Source organism: Apodemus sylvaticus, chromosome 5 (genome assembly GCF_947179515.1).
Source record: "Apodemus sylvaticus chromosome 5, mApoSyl1.1, whole genome shotgun sequence".
NCBI lineage: Eukaryota > Metazoa > Chordata > Mammalia > Rodentia > Muridae > Apodemus > Apodemus sylvaticus.
This window is the reverse complement of record NC_067476.1, coordinates 60,043,889-60,071,452: the sequence shown is the minus strand read 5'-3', so window position 1 is coordinate 60,071,452 and position 27,564 is coordinate 60,043,889. Positions and strand designations below refer to the sequence as shown.

Genomic DNA, 27,564 nt, shown 5'->3' with positions numbered 1-27,564 from the left:
TTGCCTCAGGAAAGAGCCAGATTTGTTTGTTTGTTTGTTTGCTTATAGCCTTTCCTTCTCTCAACTCCTCTCTCGTCCAGAAATAGAGGTAAAGTGCCAAGGCCAAGTCTCATAAAACGCCCCCGCGTGCAAACAAGTGACTGGGCTGCTGAGACTTAATTAGTGTGGGATGCCTACAGGATTCAGCAAGGATGAAAGAGAAGGGAGCTTGTACTGTCTCCTTGTAAAAGTTTCCCCTAGTGTTGCTTGCACGTTTGAGTAACTTGTGTGTCCTGGTTATGTGAGATATGAAAATGCAATTGAGAAAAAAATGGATATATCACATTGAAGCTGCAGATAGAAAAAGGGAAGTGGAGAAAGAAAGTGACCCAGCAATGTAGAGAAAGCTAACTGCTTACATTTGGGAATTAATGACAAGCTTATGAAAGGATTTTAAAATTCCAGCCCCCTCCCCCATCATAGTTGTATCTCCTGTAAGTAAAAAGATAAAACTTCCATCCAGATTGAAACAAAGTGTGACATATGAAACAATGAATGTTCTAAACTATCTACACACAATATAGAAGGCTCCAGACATTTTATTGTGCATGGCTGAACTCTGCAAGCAAAGTTAGAATAGTTTTTGTTTTGGTCTTTTCTTGACTAAAACAAACACTTTTACATAAATAATATTTTAAGGAAGAAATTTTCCACTTGAAATAGATATTTACAGTTCATAAAAGTACAAGTTAAGTGTGCATTTGTAACCAAAGGAAATAGTTTTTGGGACTCAGAATGTAAAGTGTCCCTGAGATGAGACAGTTCCTAGTTTCTTGTGCAGGCCCTTGCACATAATCTGCATATTCACCTTTAATGTAGCCCAGTGACCTTCCTGGCTTTGTTCCATACTATCTTTAAAATTACTGGTAGAAACACCAACTCCTGATGGTTTATCAATATCCTCAAGATCAAATCCAAAATCCAAGCTGGCTTCCCAGAGCCATCCCAGCATTATCCTGGCGCTCCTGCCCTTCCAGTGAGCTGTAAGAGGAGCTACAAGGATGGTCCCAGCACCTCAGTGCCTTGACCTCTCGCTGGGAAAGGATCTTTTAATTCTTAATATGTCTTAGACTTTCAGGAGTTCTATGTTATGGATGACACTAACTCTTGCATGTCCTTCCAAAGCAGCTGCCTGTGGAAAATGAGAGAGGTGAAAATGAGGAGCCTAGAGAACTGTTGGCATGGTTGGTCAAATGCTGCAGAGGACACTGGTCCCGATAGTTTTATCCAGGGCCCTGTTGGAGTCTGTCCCATCGCTGCTGTCTCCAGCTTCCATTCTGCCACATGCATGTGTTGTGGCTGGTTCTCTGTCCTTTCTTTAATTCATTCCTGTTCTGTCTACTACCTGCATGAACCAGCTGGTCCAGAATTGCTTCACTCTGGGGCTCCCCCAGTCACAATCACATCCCGTTTACATTTCCTTGATATACAACAGAATGCACCCACTGTTCATTGGAGGGAATGAATTATGTAGCAAAGAATATGACCAGATCCAGACAATATGCTTAGTTTACCAGCCATTCTGTAAACGCGAGAGATTGTGGGGCGTATTTTAAGATCTTTCCTATATCCATAATACAGTGCTGCATCTACATAGACTACTGACTACTCTTGAGGCAAGTTGTCTGTTTGCTATTGGTCTTCAAATGAGACAAACTCAGGTTTTGTCTGCTTTGGGGTATCAAACCAAAGTTAAATTTTTTTCCTTCTATTTTTACACATAGCTCATCTCTCTGGATATCTCTTTCTTCCTATATGAAATTGCAATTGTAACTACCTTTCCAAGTTAGTGCAAGGGTTTTAAAAACTGAATTAGGTATTCACTAGGGCCATTGCAGTTATTACATTGAAAGACATAAAAATAAGTCAATTTCATTTGGGGAAATATTATAATACTAATGATTAGCTTCTATTTCCATTTTTATGTAGATGTTCTTAAAAGTATAATAAATTCAGGGAAGAATAGATGCCATTCTGTGATTAAATAACAAAATTTTAGATGGAAAAGCTTCAATAATAAGTGATATATGATCTAAAATTTCTAACTTTTACATTGGCCTCAAAATTAGAAAATAATATTTATTTTGACTGTAGTTAAATTGAGGCCTTTTGGTTCCAGGTAAGAAATTGTTTTAGTTATTTTTACGTAATCAAATTTGTATTCAAAATCTTATCTGAATGGCAGAAATGTAGTTATATCAAATAACTTTTACCTTTTTGGGAATAATACCACATATTTTATTACAATATTCTCCACTTCTATTTGATCCCAATCTGGACATTAAAGGTTTGGAAATTCCTCAAAATATATGTTATGTGAGTTTGATATAGAATCTACTGTGCAAATAAGACATTGTCAAGGTTTATTCTAAACAAACATGACTTAATTGTGCTTAGCCCAATAATTATTAAATTCATTTCAGAAGAAAAGTTTGTTGGCCCCTCAACATCTATTAGCATTTCCCATGATAGCAGGGAGGATATTTTCCAAATATAATAAAATAGAATTGAAGGAAACTGTCAATCAATATGAATAAATAAACTATTCAGAAATACCCAATGATTTTATTTATGAAACAAGTATAATAAACTCTGCTGAAAGCTAGTTAGTTTCATTTCAATCAGTTCTTTGGTAAACTATTATTAATCATTAAAATTGTTTCCTTTTATTATTTCTAGTTTTGTACCTATTTTAAAGAAATAAAATCATATCAGGTATATAACTCAAAGCTGTTATGTTTGACTTTCCAGAGTAGTAAAAATTTAGTAGCGATTGGATTACTTGCCTTTCCTTATTGAAAACACTAGTATAGCAGGGCCAATAGCAGGGTCTATTTTCTGTATTTCATCAAGTACTTCTCAGAGTTGGGAAAGGGCTGGATACAGTAGAAAACTGCCTTACGGATTATTTACTCCCCAGCCCAGTAGTTACCCCGTTACATACTTTTCAAAGTTAGGGCATTGGAGGCTTGCCACTTTTCCTGCTTGTTCTCAGGTCACATTTGTTGATTAATACTAGACTTTCCCTCTCCACAGTGAATTTATAGCCAGCTGTTTTGTTTGTGTTTGTTTGTTTGTTCACCGACTTTGTTCTCTCTTGTTTCTGAGCAACAGGTAAGAATGCCCATGCATTCTTCATCCACAATGGAGAAGCAAAATTACATAACAGAGAAAATAAGCTTCCTTTGACTTGCTCTGTGAATTCGTAAATGCTCACAGGAGGCTTTGGAATGTTCCTATCAGACATATGGGACAGCTAGATGGAAAACCCAAAATATTTGTAATCCGTCTGTGAAACCTCGATCCTCACATTTAGATTCATCTCTTTTCTCTTCCTCCTCAGTCTTGCCCTAAAATGTTGCTTTTAAAGATCTCAGGCATTTTGAATCATACAAGGTTTAACACTGGTATATGGGAACTATATCCAATGCTCACTCCATGACAGTACTTCCTAACAGGAGGAGTTTTTCTTCAATATATGACAAAGCAGGATAATGTCTTAACTTCCCAGGTATTAACACCATTCTGTGATGTGATCAATTCTTTGAAGCATATTTTCTTCCTAATCTGATTGTTTTCAAACACTTGTATTTTTATATATGATTGGTTGGGGTTTTTTCCCCACTAAAACCACTTAAAACTTAAAAATTCACTATATGTAGGTTTTCAATTATGTATTCCCACATAAAACTTTCTTTGTGCATTTTATGGAGATGAAAGAAAGAGGTCTTACTGTCTGGATATACCTCACATCTCTCTACTACTGATAGATTTTAAAGGCTTTGTGAGTACAGTGTTCATCATGGTTGTTTCACATGTAAACATTCATGAGCATGAACATGTGCACTAAACACACACACAAGCAGAAAATCAGCTCTTCCACATGTGCCTGATGCTGGGAATTATGAACTCTCCTGGCTTCTCCCAGCGCATTTCCTGAGTCTAATCTCCTTTCTGCAGCTACTCCATGCCCACTGCAGAACAAACAAAATCTACATTCAGAACAGGACCCTTCACAAGTTCAATGGAGTTATTTTGGGTGAGTCATTGAAAACACAGTACAAAACTTTTCCTCACTCACCAGAAATGCATTTTAAAAATAAAGCCAAAGTGAACAAGGCTTGGCAAGTTTCACAGTAAAATGGGGAGAGAGTGGGGCTTTTGCCAGCCACAGACAGGACTTTGGCTATCTCTTAACTTCCAACTCTACCAATTCCTTTTGTCACCACTAGCCAAATGTGCAAAGTTGAACAGGTAAGACATCAACATAATGACACATCAGCTCAACTAGCACCTTCATAGCAAATCCCCTGCAGAGCCCATGTGTCTTGTAGCTCAGAGTAGTTTTAAGACTCCTTTTGTGTTTTTCTCTCCTGCAGAGCTCTGGGGCACACACATTGAGAAATCAATTGCTGTCTTCAGGCTTTTGAACAAATCATTAAAAAGTTGTGTGTATATATGTGTGATATCCCTTCCTTTAAAATAGCTTTTCGGTAAGTGAGGTTGCATGAAAGTTAATCCATCAACAAAGTATTGGAGGAAGTAGAAATATGGAGACAGAAAGTATGCTAGTTCCTAAGAAAATTGAACTTGAATTTTATAACAAGTCTGTGTAATAGTTTTATGAACCTGAGATATTTAACATAGAGGCATTCAAGATTTATAAATCATTGTGAATCACTCCCTATTAACAATATTACTCACCCAGTAATGTGAAGAGATCTTATTTTCCATGGGGCACTGCAGATCACACACACAGACACTCACATCTCATAAGCGAGGAGAAACTCAGAATCTACAAGGAAATATAGAATCTGGTTTGTTATTCTGAGTTATGTGTATTTGTGCATGCCAATATGTGGGTATGTGCATGTGCATGCAGGTGCCCAAAAAAAGCTACAAGCTTTGTGACCCTCCTGATGTGGATGCTGGAAACAGAACCCTCACACCCTTTACGAGAGCAGCAAGGTCCCTTAACAACTGAACCATCTCTCCAGCCCTGGGGAGACATGTTTAAAAAATTATGGTAACTAAAAACTCTTGCTAGAAAATTTCATAATTTCTAAAATCCATCAACATAGGTGGACCCAATTATTATTGTGAGCTAATTAATATATACTGTAGAGGATCCTACAGAAAGAAGTATCCTGTTCCCTTTTTGGTTGGTGGTTTAGTCTCTGGAGCTTTGGAGGGTCTGAATAGTTGATATTGTTGTTCTTCCTATGGGGTTGCAAACCAAAGAGTATACAGGTCGGGGCGGGTTGGGGGGACCCATGGCTCCAGCTAGATATGGAGCAGAGGTTGGCCTTATCTGGCAACACTAGGAGGAGAGCCCCCTTGTTCCTGTGGAGGCTTGATGACTAAGGGTAGGGGAATGCTAGGGCCCTGACACAGGAGTGGGTGAGCACCCTCATAGAGTCAGGGGGGAGGGGGGAGGAGATAGGGCCTTGTGGAGGAGAAACTGAAAAGAGGGATAACATTTGAAATGTAAATAAATAAGATAAACAATAAAAAAAGAAAAAAAGATATCCTAGTCACAAAAGTCCCATCTCCAAGTTATAGGGAAAGCCAAGAAACACTGATTTACTTATACACATATCATTGAAAATCACCAGTTTTTACATGTCATGGTGACAATTGTTAGTAAGGAAATAAAATTTCTATATTTGAAATTTAATCTGCCCATAGAAATATAAGAGCTAAAATAAATAGATACCCTGCTCTAATTAAAAACGTCATAGTATTCCATTTTCTATATTTGGAGAATTTCTTTTCTTTCACTTCTCTTTTGGGGTAAAGTGGTGGTTTATTTTAAATAATAAAATAAGAACTTAAGTTTCTTTTAAAACATGTCTCTCCTATCAAGGTATGATTTGTGTTGTTTATTTTTATTTAAATGTAATCTACATATAATGAAGTTTCAGACAATAAGGGACTTAATATATATTACCATTAAGAACTAAGAACACCAACAAAAGGAACTCCTCCATAGTCTGCATCAAACGAATAAAAATGTAAAGAAAAACCCATTGAACTCTTATCTTATCAGGGCATGAAAATTTCCTAAAGCTATGAAGTAGCGTGCTTGGCCTAGATTACATTAGTACAAATCAAACAGCTTCATGGCCTGTTTATTAAGAGATCGTTATTAAGTAAAGGAATCACAGAGAAACAGGTTGTTTTGCTTGATTTTAAATATCTCTCTGAGTCTGTGAGTTTCCTATCATTTTTAAACAAATCATCGCAAGAGTGGTACTTTAAATCCTTCAAATACACCTTATTACCGATATGTTTGATTGCGCTTTGTAGAAGTTCTAATAGAGCAATTATTTCAATGGGCTCATGGCAGTATTAAAAATGAGTAGCTTTAACTGGGTGTTTGCTTTGTGTCCACCCATTATATTTAGTGCTGTACTGACAGTGTCTCATTTAATTAAACAACTCTTTTTAACTGTTCATATTGCCCTGGTTTGTGGGGTTTTAGAGATTTTCTGAGATATTAGTAGTAGCGTGCTTCAGACCACGCACTACGACACTCCTTGAGTGTCAGTGTACAGCCAAGGCTTCTGCCTGCCAAGCTCACACTCTAACCCACCCTGCACAGCTGCTACATGGGCCTTCAGGCTAGCTGTTGAAGTTCAGCAACTGCCTAGGGCTCCGAGGGGTCTCTTCACTCCAGCTCCTAGGCAGAGGAGCAGGGGCACTCAAAGCCCATGGACTCCTGGGAAGGGATTTATCTCCTGCAACTCCTTAGTTTTTCAGGGCAACCAGACTGAGTCAGAAAGATTGCCTAAGGTCAGCAGGTGGTTAGTAAGAAAAGTAGGTCAAAAGTCCATCCCGGGCGTTCAGTGTGCTTGCGCATCTACCTCTCAGGGAGCCGGCCAGGACGTTTTAGGCAACAATTGTACGCATCTTAATGCTTTAAATTGAATATATTGGGAAACTGTACACATCTGGTTTTGGGGGTTTTGGGGTTTTGTTTCTGTCTTAAATATAAACATTGCAAGCAAAATTAATACACTTAGGGTCTCAGTGACTTCATATACTACTCTTGCAGAGGAGCCAAGTTTAATTCCCATTATACTGGGAATTGTACCATTATTCCCATTAAATTCAGTTTAATACCCATATACTGAAGTCTCCGACAGCCTGTAAATTAAGCCCAGGAGGATCCAGTGCCTATGGTCTCTGTGGGTACCAGTACACTCATGCAACTCATACCCCCAGACAAAAAATCAGGCATACACATAGTGAAGAATAATGAAAGGAACAAATAAATACTGTCTTCTGAGAGCAGCACTTAAAGACCCTAACTGCTCCTTTAGCAGACCTGGATCTGGCTCCCAGCACCCACATGGTGGCTCACAGCCATCTGTAATTCTAGTTCTAGCTAATCTAATGCCTTGTTTGACTTCTGTAGGCTCCTTGTACCCATAGTACACATATATGCACACAAGTACACACAGGCACATATTAAATAAATATTTTTAAAATTAGATAAGCTTAAAAGCATTAGCGAGAACATAGCAGATGACAAGACCATTCGTGCTCAGAGTGTTTGCAATTGTCATTTAAGAGAATGTTTCAGAACCCTCTGAAATATTTGTTTATTTATAATCAGGAGAATTCTGCTTAATTGCAGGACAGGTCTCCTATTTTCCCTAGGAAAAACTTATTTGGTTCTTTTTCTTATCAATGTGACACCTCTAGATATTTCATTGTTTCACACTAGACTTGTTCAGATGTATTTTGTGTTTTGAAATAGAGTCTCTCTATGTAGCCTGAACCTCATGGTGAGGCTACCTCTGCCTATCAAATACTGGGATTATTTCGGATTGCATTATCATGTATTGTACCAAAACCTTTACCATGTGACTTGTAGAGTAGGGAAACTATGAGTATGATGTTCACTTTGGTCTTTATACATAAAACTTATAGTCATAGAAAGCCTCCTCTATAAAATATTTTATAACCATCAGGAAAAAAATCAAGATAGTCCAGCAATAGGATACACTTGGGTAGCTTGTCATCTTCCCCAGCCCCTATCTGCCCAAGTTCATGCCTATATATTAGTAAACTCTGAAGCAGCTGCACCCCGTTAACCACAAAGGGGAAGTGTTGTCTGTTAGAGCTCATGTGTTCATTTTAAGGATTATAAGGCTAGGCCAAAGGGTAGCATGATACGCTGGTGGTTCAGAAAGAAGTGTGGCAACTCTGACACAGCCTTTTCAGCTGCTGTCAGTGGAGAGAAGAAATTTACTACCATTTCTCATAGCCTTCTGAAGTACTACAAGCTTCCATTTATTAGTGGGTTCTTTGATGTATATTTCCTATATGTGTAGAGATATAGCCATTCAATAGCTAAGCAATCATTTTTTTTCTCTCCTTCTCTGGGAACAATTGTATTAGACTTGATAACATTTCTCTAAGTGATTGATTAGAGCTGCCTTGAGAGCCATCCAGCATAGAAACATATTTAGATAACCTATGTGCCTACTGATTGTAGTACCATATATATTGTGTATCTACATGAAGTATCTACTTCATGTCTAGTAAGAAAAATTTTCCTTTCATATAAGCCTTGAGAGGGTATTTTTTTGATAAAGGTAAAGATGAAAAGGCTTTTATATTATCAAATTCTCAAAATGCATCATAATATTTTAACATCTGAGTTCCTCACTAGCATGTAATATTAAAATACCTTGGTAAAATTGATAAATTTCAGATCCTAAACCTTTCATTCTATCCAAACATGAGCACTCAGGATTAGAGACATAATCTCTGTAAACCTGGGGATGTTGTTTAACTTGTTTTTATGTCTTCTAGGAGACCATAATATTCTACACTAGAATCGAAAGACTAAGACTGTAACATATATGATCTATCTACTTTCTTGTACTCAGAAGTATTATCTAAGGGGCATAGGTTATTGATAAGAACATGAATGATACAGTATCTGAACCTAAAATCTAGCCTGCCCTGCAAAGCTCAAGTGCCAGCCGGGGGACCTGACACTAAGAACTTACTTTCAGGGCTGGAGCAGTAGCTGAGAAGGTCAGAGCAATGGCTCCTGATACAGAGAATCCAATGCCCTCTTCTGACTTCCAAGGGGCATCACACACATCGTGTGGTCAGGCATAAATCCACACAAAAAAAACCAAAAACCCGCATGCATACATACAAACTAAGTAAATCTTTTAAAAAGTTAAATACTTAATATCCTAAAATATATTGAAGGAGGTGGAAATATTGACTACCCAGACTTTATCATCGGACATTGCCAACAAATACTGTTACTGTACTCCAAAAACTTGTACAATATAATTAAAATAAAACACTCTTAACTGGAAGAGGAACAAAATTCAAAGTTTTCTAAGGATACAGATTTAGCTACTACTGCAATTATTTAATAACAGTATAAAAACATGATTGTTTCAATATATCAGTATTTATCCAGGACTTAAGAGCAGTCTAGGAAATAGCCTGCTGCTTTGCTGCTTTGATAATATTCAGTGATTTTTATGAAGAAAATTTTTACAGGGTTTCTCTGTGGTTCACACAGTAACACCTGCCAGTATCAATTCTGCATGTGAACAGAGATATGAAAGTATAATGTACTATCTCAGAAAGCAAATCTTTTAGAGATCATTAAGAATGGCATCCTTCATGTTTGACAAAACTCTACATATGAGGAAACAGACATGAGAAAAGTTACATAAAATCCTAGTATGCATAATCAGAAAGTTGATTAGCATAAGAGGTTTAAATTCTTTTTCTAGAGCATTCAGCATTTGCAAACCCATCAGGAATAAAGCAGTTTCGTGCATCTCTAAAACAAAACAAATTTTTGTCTTAGATTCTCTTTAAGAGCATTTCCATAGAAACAACTTCTTCTTCTTCTTCTTCTTCTTCTTCTTCTTCTTCTTCTTCTTCTTCTTCTTCTTCTTCTTTTCTCTTCTTCTTCCTCTTCTTCTTCCTCCTCTTCCTCTTCTTCTTCTTCTTCTTCTTCTTCTTCTTCTTCTTCTTCTTCTTCTTCTTCTTCTTCTTCTTCTTCTTCTTCTTCTTCTTCTTTCCTCTTCTTTTTTAATTTTTTTGCAAGGATTGTTGAAATTACCAGGCTTTGTGTTTTGACCTCACTGGTACTGGAAACTGGATAATTGACCAAATTTGTGCTATATTGGCTGCTAGACAAATGGTGCCGAGCATGTGGCTTTTACAAGGCAGATGAGTAGGTTGTCACAGTATGCATCCTAAACATTGCCCTGTTTCATCCCACCCTGCTCTCTTTCCACTTTTTATTTATTCTGCAAAGTACAATTTTGGGGTTTTAGGGGGGTTGATTGTTTTGTTGGACATCCTTTTCCAAAATAGAATAAGAAACAGCTAAGTCAAGTATATTTGGAAAGTATACAAAATTATATTTCCTCTTGAAAATACATACTTTATATAGAAAACAGGAGAATGAACCAAGAGACTGTTAAGTGATAGCATATGGCTAACTCTTTTCCAAATTGTTTGAGATTATATTAACAATACAGCAAGGGGCAGGGAGTCTACTTGAACTTTGACAGAAATATCAAGGAAGTATATGCATGAACCCAAGTAATATATTTTAGTATGATCATATTAATATATGTGAAGAACTATCATAATTGAGATTGAAATAGTAGGTAAAAGCCCATTTTCAGTCATCATCCTGAAGGTCTGTGTTGTTTCATTTTTTAACTAGAACACTCTATTGAAAAAATAGCGACTTTAGAGTTGAAAGAGTTGGGCGGGCCTCAGGCAAGGCAACCAGATAGGGAGTATATTCACTGGTATTTGGAACAGATGATAAACACCTGGGTTAGGGCAGTAACGAAAGGCTCTACACACAATGCCAGCAGTTTAGAAACAGGTGGGAGGGAAGAACCTGAAGGAATTCACAAGGCTGGTTTTCAATTTTTGTTAAAAATCTACGTATTGGAGTTGTTTGACCTAATAGGAAGTCTTATAAGAAGTGAATATTTGATGTTAATTTGTTTCTGAGGAAGGCAATCGAGGCAGATAAAAGTGTAGTAAGGACATTACTGGACATATTGAATGGCAAGTGTTTGCACAGAGCTTGATTGAGATATGCCTTCAAGCATTCAAAAACACAGCTCAGAACTACAGTTGTGGATAAAATTTGGCTAAAAATAGTATGTGCATGTTTGGACAGCCTCCTATCTTTATGGTTCTTGTCAGTGAGTCTTCCTCCTACTTCCTAAGGAAACTGTGATATACCCAGTGAGGCTGAAATTGTAAAAGACCCATAAAATTCAAACATCAGTGATCATATTCAAAGCCCTCTTTATAGCTAGCCTTGTAACTTTTGGAAGGATTCACTGCCTTTTGTTCCTCCTTGTTCTGTTCTTTCATTTCTTCATTTGATTTTTTCATTGTATTTTTTTACCCCCTGTAATTAGATCCGTTCACCCCAGATATATTCCTTTGTTCTCAAAACTTTCACCATCAGGTCAACTCTCCCTGGGTGAGGAGAGAAAGAGATAACTCTATCACAGTAGTGCTTTAGGTGCCTGAAGAAATGTGGCTCTAATTCAATGAGAGCAGAGGTTAAGCAGCATTGCATGGGCTGACTCATGTGTTTGAAGACTGACTCGGGCTGTTCTTTATAAACGTGACTAATGTGGTAAAGTTAGAAATGGAGGAAAATGCAAAAGAGTGGAGTAACAGGATTGTATCAGAGTGGGAGCTTTGAACATGGTGTGTAACAAGATGACAAGTTATATCTAAGCAGCGTTTGCTATGGGTTAGAAGTGGTGTATAACAAACAAGGGCTAATAACTATTTTACTTATTGAGAAACTAGAGATTGTGCTCAGAATGAGGCATAGAAGACTTCTAGAGGAACAGTCGTGGAAAAGAAAAGATAACTGCATGTGCTAAGTTTGAAGAATTGTTTCGATACTTACACTAGACAGAAGGCTGAGAGAAAAGAAACAGATGAGCTAGAAAAAGAGAAAGTGGAATCCAGAGAACAAGTTTGAAAGAGGAAGAAGTCATTACCTTTGCAATTTGCACCTCCTGAGGTGCTAATTAGCACGAAGACAGAGAACTGGCTTCTGGGTTGGCTGGGTAGAGATTATTTCTGATATGATCATGGTAGTGATTGTGGCTGGAATGGTGAAGAATGGAGACTTGATTGGAGTGTAACTCTATGGGCTAGTTCCATCGAGAAGGAAACAAGAATCAATGTGAGTAGTCACACTAAAACAGCTTACTAACATTCACCAAAAATGCAAGAAAACTATCATACAAATATATGGCCATAAAAATCAAAAAAGTCTTTGCTCAGCTGACATTGAAGTAAAGATCAAGTGCTAAAGTTTGGATTCCCTCTGGTCTTATTTTTAATATTAGCCTCACAATTATCATCAATAATTCAGTAGACAGGAGGTAGAAACACATACACAGATGGAATGTTTATATATATGTTAAAGATATAAACGATAAGAATAGATGTAGTACTTTGAATGAGAATTACTCCCAAAGGCACTAGATATTGTTCTTGGTCCCCAGGTTTGCCACTGTCTAGAGAAGTTTAGGAGGTACAGGTTCACTAGAGGAAGTATGTCACTGGGGACATGTTCTGAGCTGAAGAGTCTTATGCTTGTCCAGTTGACTCTCTCTGCTCGGTGCTTGAGGTTTAAAATGTAAGCTCTCAGCTTCCTGTTCCTGACACCATGCCTATCACTTGCTGATATGTTCCTCTACCACCACAAATGACTCTTGTTCCTCTGGAATCATAAGCTAAGGCAAGCTCTTCCATTGCCTTGGTGAGGGCGCTCTATCAATACAACAGAAAATCAGTACACAATAGCTAAAATAGAACACACAGTTGAAACTGCATGTATATTACTACTCTCTGATTGAGAATTAATTTTGGATTTCACATATGGTAAAAATATAGTAATTGCTTTTCTGTTCTTCACGTATTTCACTCATCTTGATGTCCTCCACAGCTGCAAATGAAAGACTGTTTTTCTTTCTATAGCATAGTAGTGTCCCACCACAACTGCAAACCACATTGTATCCATTTATCACATGGACACAGGTTTATTTCGTACATTCAAATTAAGAACATCACTGCAGTAAGCAAGAGCACAGATATCTCTTCAGGGCTCTCAGACCAATAATTTCCTTTGGGAATGCACTCACAAGATTGTTGGATCATACAGTAATTTTGTTTTTGTTTTCAACAAAATATTTTCATAATATTTTTATTGATTATTTGGGAATTTCACACAATGCACCTTGATCACACTCACTTCCAGCCCTCCCTGGTTTATCCCTTCACTCTTGTGACCTTCCCCTACAAAAGAAGAAGAAAAATAAGAGGAAGTGGAAGTGAGAGAAGAAGAAGAGGGGGAGGAGGAGGAGGAGAAGGAGGAGGAGGAGAAAAAGAAGAAGAAGAACAACAACAACAACAAGGAGGAGGAGGAAGAGGAAGAAGGAGGAGGAGGAAGAGAAGAAGGAAGAGGAGGAGCAAGAGGAGGTGAAATAGAAGAGGAAGAAATTCAATTTTGTTCCTTATATCACTGGAGCATGGTCAAACTCCCAGTGGCCAGCCCCTTAAAGAAATCTGAGTCCTTCTCCACCTGCACCCCTGCCAGAAGCCATTGATTGTGAAGAGCATTCTTATCACAATTTTAAAGAACTTCCTTTAATGGCTTTCTATCTAGGTTGTTACTTTGGGGGAGGGAGAGGTGGGAGGAGGGGTTGTCATAGAAGCCTTCTTTGTCTCTCTTTCTCAACAGTGAGTCTACAGTCATCTATTCCATTGCAAAGGTAGAAGGAGAGACCTCCATGCCAGTTTCCACAATGACTCTACCAATGTACAGTCTCATCAGTTCAGGTCTTCCCTACACTTGCCAATACTAGTTAGCGTTGTTCAGTTAAATGTTATTGTAACAGATGTAAAATGATTTCTCTTTGTTGCTTTAATTTGCATTTCTGTGATGATTACCAGTGTTGGACAGTTTTTCAAATACCTGTTGATCATTTCTTTAGATAAATGTGCATTCAGGTCTTTTTCTAATTTAAAAAACAATTTATTTCTTATCTTGCTATTGTGTTACATGCTTCAGATATTTTAAAACTTAATCCCTTATCTATCTATCTATCTATCTCTCTATCTATCCACACACACACACACACATACATACACACAGTTTGTATTCTCCGCATAGGCTCGTCTCTTCATTTGTTTGCTATATAGAACCTTTGTAGTTTAATGTAGCCACATTTGTCTATTTTTGCTTTTGTTAGCAGTGCACTAGAAATTGTGTCCAAAAACACAAAACCATTGCCTAGATCAACACTTCAGAGGTTCTCAGAGACCTCATTGGTCCTGTATCAGTGACCTACTAAAGTCAGATGACCTACTAAAGTAATAGAGCATAAGATATATGGGGATTAAAAAGAAGGATTTGGAGTTATGAATTATTCTCAAACCAGAACAAAAACTAAAGAGAAAAATAAAACTTTTTTCGTTCGTGGATTATTCTCTAAGCAGCTGACTCAATTCCTTGTGAGTAAGCACATTTATTCATAACTCAACTGTGAGACATGTCTAATTATCATTTGCTTCTTGCAGCTGAAGCAAAGAAAATACTGAATGGACATGATACTTTCTCAAGGGCTCCCAGTTACCGAGTGATGTTTCAGCATCATAGAAGAACTGAGAGGCCCTCTTGGGAATGATATAGCTGTGTTTAGTAGGTTTCAGACATACAGGTGTTGAATTTCAAGCGCAAAATTTAAGTTCATTACGATAGGAGTTTGGGCATTGAGATTGGGTGTGATGGAGAGACATTGAGACTGGGTGTGATGGAGAGACATTGACATTGGGTGTAATGGAGAGACACTGACATTAGGTATGATGGAGACTGGCAAAATGGGAAGGTTAAGGATTTAGTTTTTCAGGTAAACTATTGAGATAGAAGAGGAAAGTCATGAAGGGAAGAAGGCTAGTTAAGGGCCTCAGAGAGATGATACTGTGGGATGTTTTTCTAAGGTTTTAGATTCCTATGAAGCCAAATGGGCTTGTCTGATGGCAGTGGGGAAGAGTTTCAGTTGGAGTAGGCACTGAGGTCCAGATGTTGACCCTGTGTTGTAGCTACAGGAGGTGAGGACTTGCTGGGGATGACTAGGTAGCAGTGGGGCATGTCACTGGTAGTTAACACTGAAGTCCAAAGGAAAAGACTTATACACCTCAGAAGGTCAAGCAATGGTGAGTCTAGGGTGTTGGGTGGGGCATCCCTATAAAATACTGAAGTCATGTATGAATCATTCAGGATGAGACAGGAAGCAGGGTGGAGGAAAGGCCTGCAGAGCCCAATGTACTTCAGCATGAGGCTATGAGGAATAAAAGACAGAGGAAGTCACAGGACCAAGTTAACAGTGAGCAAAGTCCAGTCCAGCCCTTCTTGTAGCTACCGGCCCCTGCGAGCATGGTAGGAGAACTGAAGCTTCTATGTCACAAAGGTGCCTACACTGGCAGCATTCCTGAAAAGCTTTTGAGAGGCTGAACTTTTGAAATGATTAAAGCATTAAATTACCTCAGAGGTCCAACACATTAGTAAAGTAAATATTAACACAGATTAGTCTATCAAGCCCATTTAAAACCATTAGTGCTTTAAGCACAAATAAGGCTCTGAAGGTGTGGACAGCTTTTGAAAATCTGGGAGTGGAAGGAGGAAGGCAATGTAGGAAACAGCCCTAGGCAGGAGGAAACAACTTCCAAGCACAAGCATGGGGAACTGACTAATTCTGTGTCCTGGCAAAGCTGGGAAGAAAGAGGAAAGCACAAGTGAGCCAGGGTCCTTAGTTCGGCAACAGAAACTAGTTTAGTTGTTTCAGATACATAGGTTGAGGCTGAGGACAGTTCCCACCTCTTACAAGATGAAGGGTCTCCAAAGGAAATGTCGACATTTACAGATAACAAACAGACAGAGGGTTCTGCATAACTATGACAGTTGATCAACTTTCTGTCCCTGAATCAGAAAACAAGGTCAATTATATCCTGTTACAAAGTCCATATTCTTAGAGGAAACTGCATTAGTCAACAAATATCCAGACTTGTTTTGCTAACATCGATTGTTGGTTACTGACTAAGCCACCACTTCTTCTTAGCAACTGAATCATTTTTATACACTCTGTATATTGGCATGAAACATGACATTAAGAGACAAGGCAGCTATCTTGTAACCACAAAGGAAGCAACCTCAGAAGACCATCTGTTGAGAAGGTCCCTGGATTATTTGAGGAACAGAAATGCACAGCACCCAACTAAACAACAACTTCTGACACCAGTATTGCATATACTCAAAAATTTAGTTGAAATTCAAATCCTGCCAGGTGTTGTATATTTAATTTTGTTAAGGATGACAAAAGAGGCATACAATCTTTGCTTTTCACAGGATTGTGATTTTCACAGGATGGAGACGGAAGGAGACCACAAAGCTCCCGGCATCTGTCTTTGTGCATAGTAGCACTCCTCAAAGATGACTTGCCGTGCTTCTCCTGGCCCTTCCCTCACACTGTCTTCCTTAAATGAAAGTAAACTGTCTTTTCAGGTATGCACACTTAAGAAAAAGAATTATTGGTGATAGGAGGCATTCACTAGGATAACACTACTCTCACACATTCTTTTGCCGGCCTTCCTGTGTATAACCCCCACCAATAAACATACCCTACTATTCTTCCAGATATTTTTTCAGCCTAGACAACTTTTTCGCATTTGCTTGGTGAAGTGAGAATTATAGCACAGGCAAAAACAAACCCACCCACAAACAAGATGCACATAAGAACATTTGAAATGTAAATAAAGAAAATATCTAATAAATCACACAAAAAGAGAAGGATGGAGGAAAGGCTGGATTCTGACACACACACAGAGGGGCAGAGAGTTGAGAGGAGTGGGCTTACTGTAGGCAAGGTTTCTAGTATATTTACTCATTTTGTTTTTAGAGGAAGTGACAAGGCTTGGGAATATAGTTCAGTTGACGGCCTGCCTAACACATACAAAAGTCCAGGTTTCATCCCTAGGACTGCATAAACTGGATATGGTGGTACACACCTACAATTGGTCTCAGCACTCAGGAGGTAGAGGCAGGAGGCAAAGAAGTTCAAAGCCATCCTCAAATTTGAGCTAAGTCATCCTATCAAGTTTAAGGCTAGCCTGAGTACCTGAGACCCTTCTCAAAATAATAACAAATAAGTAAACACCATACTAATGAAAAAGTACAATAATGAAAAGTATGTTATAAAATAAATTGGTGAGATAATTGTTGATCTGCCTAAACCTTTTACTCAGCAAATTATGAAAGTAGTTAAAAAAAAGTTCAAGAATATTTTGACATCTTTGGTGGGTTTTCCACTGCCAAAGTTTTAAAACAATAATAATTCCTTAAGTGTACCCACCTACCCACCTGTCCTTGTGCTCTGAAACACATTAGAAAATTTTCTAACAATGCATGTTTATTCATTGTTCATGACTATACAATTCAAATTTCTACTACAAAAGTCAGTAATCAATGTATAAAGGGGCAGGGAGAAAAGAAGGCTTTAGCTATACAGAAAACGGCCTTCTAAGCTGGGCATGTGACTCTGTAGCCCTAGTCCTTAGGAGGCAGAGGCATGAGGCTAGTGAGTTGTAGGCCAGCCTGAGTTAAGAAATGAAACCCTGTGTCAGATCAAACCACACCAAAGAAAAACAAGCCAAATTCCCAGATATTTTCTTAGTTTAGAATTTGAATTATTTATTTTTCTCATACTAGCTAGTTACAGTGACATCATTTGTGATTTGGGCACTATAACCTACTCTCTTTCTCCCTCCTTCCCTGTCTCTCTTTCTGCCTCTCTCCCTCCTTCCCTTCCTTCCTCCTTCTCCCTCTCACTCTTCCTCTTCCTCCCTCTTTCCCTCCCTCCCTGCCTCCTCCCTCTCTCTTTCTTTCCATACTCTCTCTTATCCAGACTTTCATACATGTAGACTAGATGGACATAGGACCCAGTGTTTGCAAGCGTTCATTCTGTAGGCAAGATAAGGCATGCCCTGCTTGGTCATGTCACAGTAGCATCCATCCTGAGCTCCTCTCAGTAATTGTTGGGGATGCAGAGCCAGTGTCAACCCTGTCATGGCCTTGGTCTACCCCCCTCTCTCTGGGAAGGCCTGAGCCACTTTCTCCAGCCTTCAGAAAAATGATCTCATTAGAAGCTGAGTATATACAAAGAAACAAACAAACAAACAAATAAATGCTGGTAATACAAAAAATACCCCAAACAAATGACAACATTTATATCTAAACTATTCAGATGCTTTCTTATTATGTATGTCCACCACATTTAGATGTTTCTTTAGAAATATTTGTATCACACTGATACAAACTAACATTCAGAATTGATTGACAATTTGAATCGTTGTAATGATTTACCTTGCTTCTGATTTATGATTATTCTTAGCAGTAAATTTCACTGTTTAGAATTCCATTTTGAGTTTGTATTTTTTTTAAGCTCAAATTTTTGTTCAACAGTCACTAATTCTAACCCTCCAGGGTTAGTCCTTCAGTGGGACATGGTGCTCCCACATACAGACAACCTGGTATAAAGATTATTCAGATTTTCACACTGGCAACTCTTCCCAGAAGTTAACAGAATGTGTGAGGAAATATGCACTCAGTGTCAGACAAATACCACTAAAAAGTACTACAACACTGGGCAATAAAACATGCTCTTGAAATTGGGACGTTTTACTCTGGCCATATTTAAAAGCCATTTCCCACAGGGCACTGGTTCATTTGTAGATGGGGAAAAAACGTCAGGCAAAATATCAAAACAGTAAGTTCACTTGACTCAGGCCACTGTTAAATAAACTGCTGCTGCTTTTAACCTCAGAGAACTTTAATGTAGCTGCCAACATCTATAAATTTTTTAGAATTTCTGGTTTTTCCATCTGATCAACTTGACTCAGCTACCAATAAAAAAAAAAGTGACGTTGCTGTCAATTGAGCTTCATCAAAACAATTGCTGATACAGCTAATCTTTGCACCAAAATGTCTCATTTTTAAGAAACAGATTTATAACATGAAAATTCTAATAGAAAAGCTTTTTCTCACACACATACTACACACACACACACACACACACACACATATACACATAAACATGCATGGGCATATATTTACCTATAAATTTAGAAATATTCATTATAAATTAATTAATTCTAGTGAATTAAGCTTATCCAACAAATGCTAGATACAGTTTAATCATCTTTGTGAAAATGTGTTTTTTACCATACCTTATTAGTAAATTGCTAAGTAAAAAAACTGTTAAATACAGATTATAATATCCATGTATACTCTCATTTATTCTGAAAATAGCTATGTTGTATTTTGCACAAGATGATCATTTGGACCCTTTGAAGCTCTAGAGAATGAGGACTACACTGAAGAACTACAAACTATAAAGCAGCTGTTCTCATCCTGTGGGTCGTGACCCCTGTGGGGGTTGAATGCCTCTTTTACAAGGGTTCCCTAACACCATTGGGAAACATGAGTATTTACATTATGATGTACAGCAGTAGCAAATTTACAGTTATGAAGTAGCAACAAAAATAACTTTATGGCTGGGGGTCACAGCACCATGAAGAACTGTGTTAAAGGCCACAGCATCAGTTAAGTTGAGAACCACTAGTATAAAGTTTATCCTCTCAGTGGTTCAGCCAAGCACTTTAACAGCAGTTGCATTTTAGAGACACCACAAAGCAACTGAGATCTGAAACAAATAAAAGACCTCTTTTCTTTTTCAGTCTGGAGAACAATGAGAGATTCCTATTACATTTTCTAACCTCCTTCTCCCCTGGCTTTTTTTTTTTTTTTTTTTTTTTTTTTAATACAATGAGCATCAGTCAGATTTCAAATATCTGGGGTTTTGTTTTAAAGCAATGAAAAGAGTGATTTTGAACAAGAAAAGTCTGTAGGTGAGAGAAAAAGGAACAGGAGCTGACCAGGTCTCTTACATTGTCAAGTCTACGTGGAAACATGAAAGGCTACCAAGTGTTTCTTTCTTCCGCAACTTAAAATAGGAAGGTATTCGCTTGCAAAGAGAGAGAGAAGTTTCATATCTAATAATCTCATGGATTTATTACAAAGTCATTGTTACTGCCATATGATTATTAGGACCAAAGATACTTTAAACAAAGAATTTAATTAAGAAAGAAGTTTCTTGCAAGAGGTGAGAGCAGTAAAGCAGCAGTGTTCATAGGTGAGACCATAGTCACGTGAACACAGGAACGAACAGACTTGCCGGGTATGAAATCTCCAGTGTCAACTGGCTGAATAAAAGGTCTGATTATCCAAATGACAGCCCTTCATGAATCCAATGCACAGATTGTCCAGATTGAAATGTTTCATCTATTCATAATAAATCTGGGAATTCAGATTGCAGGGGAAATAGATCAGAGGTTCACAATGAAATATCTCGCTTCAAAGACAACAAAATATTCTTCACAGTTTTGGAGAAACAAGTTTAGAGTCTAAAGGGAATCTTAGTCTGCTAATGATGGTATCTGCATAAAGGACTTTCAAAAATACCACCATTACTGCCACCCCTTTAGCTACTGTCTTGGCTTTTACGCTATTTTATGAAATATTCCATAACCTAAAAATCCCAGTTAAATGGGTGTATAGTTTACAGTTGACTTTTTCAAATACTTATGAGAGCTGAGTGTTTTTAAAAGACAAGGGAGCTGGCAGTCCAAATAATGTTATCATTTATTGGAATTAAGATCAAACATTAGACAAGTTAGCACCAACTGAAGTTTCTCTGACCTCTATAGAGGTTTCGTTCCACCCTTCTTCTTGTTACTGGAGAAAAATAATTATGCTGAATCTCCTAATTAGCTTGCATTAGTCCAGGCTGGAAGGTGTCCTATCTCTAGTCTCAACTCTACTATGTATGTAATTCATGCCTGTATTTTAGTACCTCCATAATTCATTATGGGATTTTTTTTATTGTTTTCCACACAAAGAGAGGATTTTTTGTGGGCCCAACTAAATATTCTGGCATCCCTAATGTTTAGAACAGATCCTGGCATTTGGCGTATACTTCATTTATTTGAGTTAAATACCACATAATGGGATTTCTGACTGAGATTAATACTAGTATTGTTCAATATACTAGTAACTAGTAACTGATACCATACAAGTAACTTGTGTATAAGGTATACATGGATGAATTAGTGAAATATCATTTCTACTTTCAAGATGTTTTTCAAAATTAATATTTTTGCTGAAATTTTATCAAACATTCAAATCATTTAATTGCAATTATCTCAATGAATTTTAAATGCTAAATTTACACTGATTATGGAAGCCTATTATTGGTAATCAGTCTTCAGATAATCTACCTTTAAGAGTAGAGTTTACAGTGACTTTTAAATATGTATTTCTCTGAAGCTTGGGAATCCGGGTTTATAAACGATCTCCTGCCACAAGAATGGTTAAATCAAACACTCGAGACAATAGTTTTACACAAGAAAGTCATGAAGATTGTTTCCCATTAGAAAACAAAGACATTTAAGCATATGATCTTAATGCAGATAAGTTTCCCGGGGGAAAGAATTCCTGGAAGTGAGAAAAGCATTTCTCTCAATTGTTCATAAGGTTATTTTCCTACAGAATACACATTATCTATAGGACACGTCTGACCTTGGCAAGCCTGAGGTCATACACATACAGATTAAAAATACATAAGGGGATTTTAACTCACACCCCAGTATCCATAAATACCAGATGCCTGGCCTCAGAAGTATACATGTTTGTGTACACTTTCCTGCACTCTCCTTAAGGAACTACATTCATACTGTGCCTTTAAAACCAAGCCTCCCCTCACAGACTCCTCATCCCAGGCAAGCTGACCTGGGCAGTACCAGTGGTCCCCATCCTCCCAGGGCTTCTGCCCGTTTCCATGCAGAACAAGCTCTCCATCCCTCCTCCCCTAGACGCTCTGCTCATGACACCTTCCAGCCCACCCAAGCCCAGGATCTAATTCCAGTTCACACTTCAAGACCAGGGCCAGTTAGAAATGTCCATGGAAGCCAGCCCCTCAGCCCTGCATCAGAGTCCTGTGTACAGTACACCTAAAGCTCACGAGAAGAGGAAGAGGAAGAAGAGAAGAAGAAGAAGAAGAAGAAGAAGAAGAAGAAGAGAAGAAGAAGAAGAAGAAGAAGAAGAAGAAGAAGAAGAAGAAGAAGAGGAAGACCGAGGAGGGGGAGGAGGGGGGAGGGAGGGAGGGAGGGAGGAGGAGGGGGGGGGGGAGGAGGGAGGGAGAATGGAGGGAGGGAGGAGGAGGACGGGGGAAGGAGGGAGGGGGAGGAGGGGGAAAGGAGGAGGGGGGAGGAGGGAAGGGGAGAAGGGAGAAGGGAGGAGAGGGGGAAGGAGGAGGAGGAGGGGGGAGGAGAAGGAGGAGGAGGGGGGAGGAGGAGGAGGAGGGGGGAGGAAAAGGAGGAGGGGGAGGAGAAGGAGGAGGAGGGGGGAGGAGGAGGAGGAGGAGGAGGAGGAGGGGGGGGGAGGAGAGAGGAGGAGGGGGGAGGAGATGGAGGAGGGGGGGGAGGAGGAGGAGGAGGGGGAGGAGGAGGAGGAGGAGGAAGAGGAGGAGAAAGAAACGGTCTGTTCTCTTTTTACTTCCTCTTCAATATGTTGTCATTAGGGGCTGTGACTTACTCATCCATTATCACAGTTTGATAATATGAAGCCAATGAGTCAGCATGAATGTGGAGAAAAGGTTTTGAAGTTGCAGAGCCTATAGCTTGTTGCCAAATTAGTTTTGAAATAAGTCCCAGGATCTCGGGCTTCATCTCATGGCCCCTGTAAGATGAGCTCACGTTGCCTTTTGTGGGGGGTTGATAATAAACACTCAAACACATAATTGGAGCTTTTTCTAAGTCGCTGCATACATTGTCCTATGGTTTAGTACAACCTTATGCAGTAGCGAGGCTAGTGAGTACTTTATAGTGTATTAATGATTAAAAACATGCAGTAACTTGCTCAAAGCTGCACAGCTTATAAAGATATAGCATTTCCTCATGGAGCCCCTTGGTTCTGGACCATGCATAAGTCCTGCAGTTCAGAAAACATTCTGTTTTTCCTTAAGTAACTTTTTAATTGTGAAATCTCAGTGTAGTTCTATACCCCCATTTTTTTTTATTGCATTGTTTGGTTTTTTGGTGATTAGCTTCTTGAGTTCTTCATATATTTTGGATATTAGCCCTCTATTGGAATGTGGGGTTAGTGAAGATTTTTTCCCAATCTGTGGGTTACCACTTTGTCTTAATGACTATGTCTTTTGCCTTACAGAAAGCTTTTTAGTTTCATGAGGTCCCATTTATCAATTCTTGATCTAAGAGCTTGCTCAAGATCAAGCCATTGGAGTTCTGGCCCCCTGTGCCCATGTGTTCCAGGCTCTTCCCCACTTTCTCTTCTATTAGATTCAGTGTATCTGGTTTTATGTTGAGGTCCTTGATCCACTTGGGCTTGAGCTTTGTGCAAGGTGACAGATATGGGTCCACTTTCATTTTTCTACATACAGACAGCCAGGAGAGGACTGCCAGGTCTGTGTTCATTAAAGGATGATGCACCTTGAGAGTAACCTAACCCTCAAGAAACGGGAGGCCTCAGGTGGGGAGGGGGTGGGGAGGGGGTATGGGAGCATGGAGAGGGTGGGTAGAATAAACTATGGAATATAAATAAATAAATATTTTTTTAAAAGTAAGTTCTTAATCACAAAATTAGTCATTATATTCCTAAATACAATATCTAATATAGTCCTCTACAAAACTGAGAATACTTTCTAAATTTCGAACAAGAACTGAAACACACCATTTTTTCCTAGACATGTCATATTAAAATATCCCTCAAGTGTCCCAAGGATGTAGCTCAGCAGTAGAATATTTGCTTTGGGCTTAACTAAAACAAAGTTGAGTCTGCTTTCAGTGAGGCTAGTGAGTCTTAGCGAGCCCCCTTCTAAGTTCTCTGAAAAAAGTAAAATAAAATAATTCAAAATCTTCTTTAGACAGTGTGTTACACCTAAAAGTGTCCCATAGTAGCCTATGCTCTATCTCAACACAGAAATGCAAAAGGCACATGAATCTATTATGTATTTAACAGTTGAGGAGAAAAGAATGGTGCCCAAGTGGGAGAGCGCAGGTAGAGACACCAGGGAAAGTGAGGCGCAGCTGAGATGTGAGCATGTGAGGGGAAAGGCTGCAGGGCAGGGCAGGGTGAAGCTGCGGAGCTTTGAGCATTGGTGCCCCATGTGCAGCTCCTCAGACAGGCTTCTCACACACACAGGCAAGTGCCATCTGCTCTCGCTTCAGTCTGAGCCCTGACTATGCGTGTGCTTCACCTAAATGTTCAGTGCAGCAGATCATGCATCGCCGTGCCAATCACAATTTCAGAAACCTTTATTTATTTGCCAGGTATTGTTTGAATGTGAAAAAAAGAAAAAAGAAAATAATATGACGCAAGTAGCCTCCTCTCTGTGGCTGCATTGTTTGCCTAAGCTGTGATTGGACATGGTCCAGTAATACCTTTAAGATAGGCCAAGACATAAATAAATATGTAATGTGTATTTTGAAAGAAACTCTAAGAGAAGTCACATGGTTTCATAGTTCTAATTGACCTTAGAAATCAGAGCCCAACCCCTTCTTTACAAAGAAAAAAATCTAAGCCTAAAGGAGGTCAAAGGACCTGCTCACGCTCACCAGACTAGTTATTGGCAGCGCTGCAGCCAGAAAAAATGTAGAACACTCATTCCTGCTCCAGTGAACATTGTATGTGCCGTTCTGTCTCCCAGTAAACTCCCAGATAACAGCAGCTGGAGCCTCAACGTACTCTAAAAATTCATACTTTTCACTATATAGACTAACCTAGCCATAGCTTGGACGTGCCTTTGTTGTCTGAGACATTTTCAAGTTAAAATTCCAGAACTGCTTAGTTCTGTAAACAGAACTTCGTAAGAACAATTTTAATCAAATATGTAATATCAGTTGTTAAGTAAATTAGTTCACCTGAACAACTTCTCAGATCTTATCTGCCTGTTGTTCAGTTTCTCAGGTCAGAAACCAGAATGACTAACTTTCCCATGGGTGTTTTGAAATGGTTCTATGAATAATAAGATTCACATAATAATTTAAACACATAATAAATTCACAGTGAAGCTGTATAGAAAAATGTTATAGCAAAACATTAGCTCAAACTCTGATCAGACAAGGCTAAGTTAATACTGTCTCCCCCCCTTTTCTCTGCATATCCTTGGCAATGAAAAGAAATACTTTACTTATTAGTGATACTAGACAAATTTTTAGAATTCCTATTTCTAAACCATGACAGTTACTATACCATTCTATGAGATACTGCTCTCTGGTATATATTGAGCATAATATCTGTCTGCTTTGATCAATATTTGCAATTGAAATATTTTTTATAACCCCATTTAAAATTTTTCAGCACAAACAAACATTTACGAATACCAGAATAAAACAACCCCAAATGACCTGTTACATGTTTTCGATGTGAATGGCTGGAGATAAAAGGAAATAGTCACTAGTTCTGATGCACAATCTTGAAATCTACTAAGCCAGAACAGAAGAAAATACCCACATGAAAATCCCTGGGATGAAGCCTACTTGATCATGGTGAATGATCATTTTTGTTGTGCTCTTGGATTCGGTTGGCAAGAATTTTATTGAGTATTTTTGCATCGATGTTCATAAGGGAAATTGGCCTGAAGTTCTCTTTCTTTGTTGGATCTTTGTGTGTGGTTTTGGTATCAGCTTCATAGAAAGAGTTGGGTAGTGTTCCTTCTGTTTCTATTTTGTGGAATAGTTTGAAGAGTATTGGTATTAGGTCTTCTTTGAAGGTCTGATAGAATTCTGCACTAAAACCATCTGGTCCTGTGCTTTTTTAGGTTGGAAGACTTTCTATAACCCCTTCTATTTCTTTAGGGGTTATGGGACTGTTTAGATGATCTATTTGATCCTGATTTAATTTTGGTGTTTGGTATCTGTCTAGGAAATTGTCCATTTCCTCCAGATTCTCCAGTTGTGTTGAGTATAGGCTTTGTAGTAGGATCTGATGATTTTTTTTTAATTTTCTCAGTTTCTGTTGTTATATCTCCCTTTTCATTTCTAATTTTGTTAATTTGGATAGTCTCTGTGCCCTTTGGTTAGTCTGGCTAAGGATTTATCTATCTTGTTGATGTTCTCAAAGAACCAGCTCCTGGTTTTGTTGATTCTTTGTATGGTTCTCTTTGTTTCGACTTGATTGATTTCAGCCCTGAGTTTGATGATTTCCTGTTTTCTTCTCCTCCTGGGTGAATTTGCTTCTTTTTGCTCCAGAGCTTTCAGGTGTGTCATTAAGCTCCTAGTGTATACTCTCTCCAGATTCTCTTTGGAGGCACTCAGGGCTATGAGTTTTCCTCTTAGCACTGCTTTCATTGTGTCCCATAGATTTTGGGTGTGTTGTGCCTTCATTTTCATTAAATTCTAAAAAGTCTTTGATTTCTTTCTTTATTTCTTCTTTGGCCAAGATATCATTGAGTAGAGTATTGTTCAGCCTCCATGTGTATGTGGGCTTTCTGTTGTTTTTTTGTTGCTATTGAAAACCACTCTTACTCCATAGTGATTAAATGTTCTATATATATCTGTGCAGGGATGGTTCAATATATGGAAATCCATCAATGCAATATACTACATAAACAAATTCAAAGAAAAAAACCACATGGTCATTTCATTAGATGCTGAAAAAGCATTTTGACAAAATTTAGCATCCTTTCATGCTAAAAGTCCTGGAAAGAACAGGAATTCAAGGCCCATACCTAAACATAGTAAAAGCAATATACAGCAAACTGGTAGCCAAATCAAACTAAATGAAGAGAAACTTGAAGCAATCCCACTAAAATCAGGGACTAGACAAGGCTGCCCTCTCTCTCCATATCTTTTCAATATAGTACTTCAGGTACTAACACCTTAAGACATGTTCAACATCATTAGTCATTAGGGAAATGCAAATCAAAACAACCCTGAAATTTCACCTCACACCAGTCAGAATGGCTAAGATTAAAAACTCAGGAGATAGCAGGTGCTGACGAGGATGTGGAGAAAGAGAAACACTCCTCCACTGCTGGTGGGATTGCAAGAGGGTACAACCACTCTGGAAATCAGTCTGGCAGTTCCTCAGAAAACTGGGCATGACACTTCCAGAGGACCCTGCTATTTCACTCCTGGGCATATACCCAGAGTATTCCCTGGCATGCAATAAGGACAATTGCTCTACTATATTCATAGCAGCCTTATTTATAATAGCCGGAAGCTGGAAATAACCCAGATGTCCCTCAATAGAGGAATGGATAGCAAAAATGTGGTATATTTACACAATGGAATACTACTCAGCAATTAAAAGCAATGAATTCATGAAATTCATAGGCA

General features: G+C 38.5%; 1 pseudogene; it reads left to right on the top strand.

Moving 5' to 3' along the window:
* Positions 1 to 27,564, top strand: part of LOC127684779 (glyceraldehyde-3-phosphate dehydrogenase-like) — a 107,608-nt pseudogene that overhangs the window by 482 nt on the left and 79,562 nt on the right.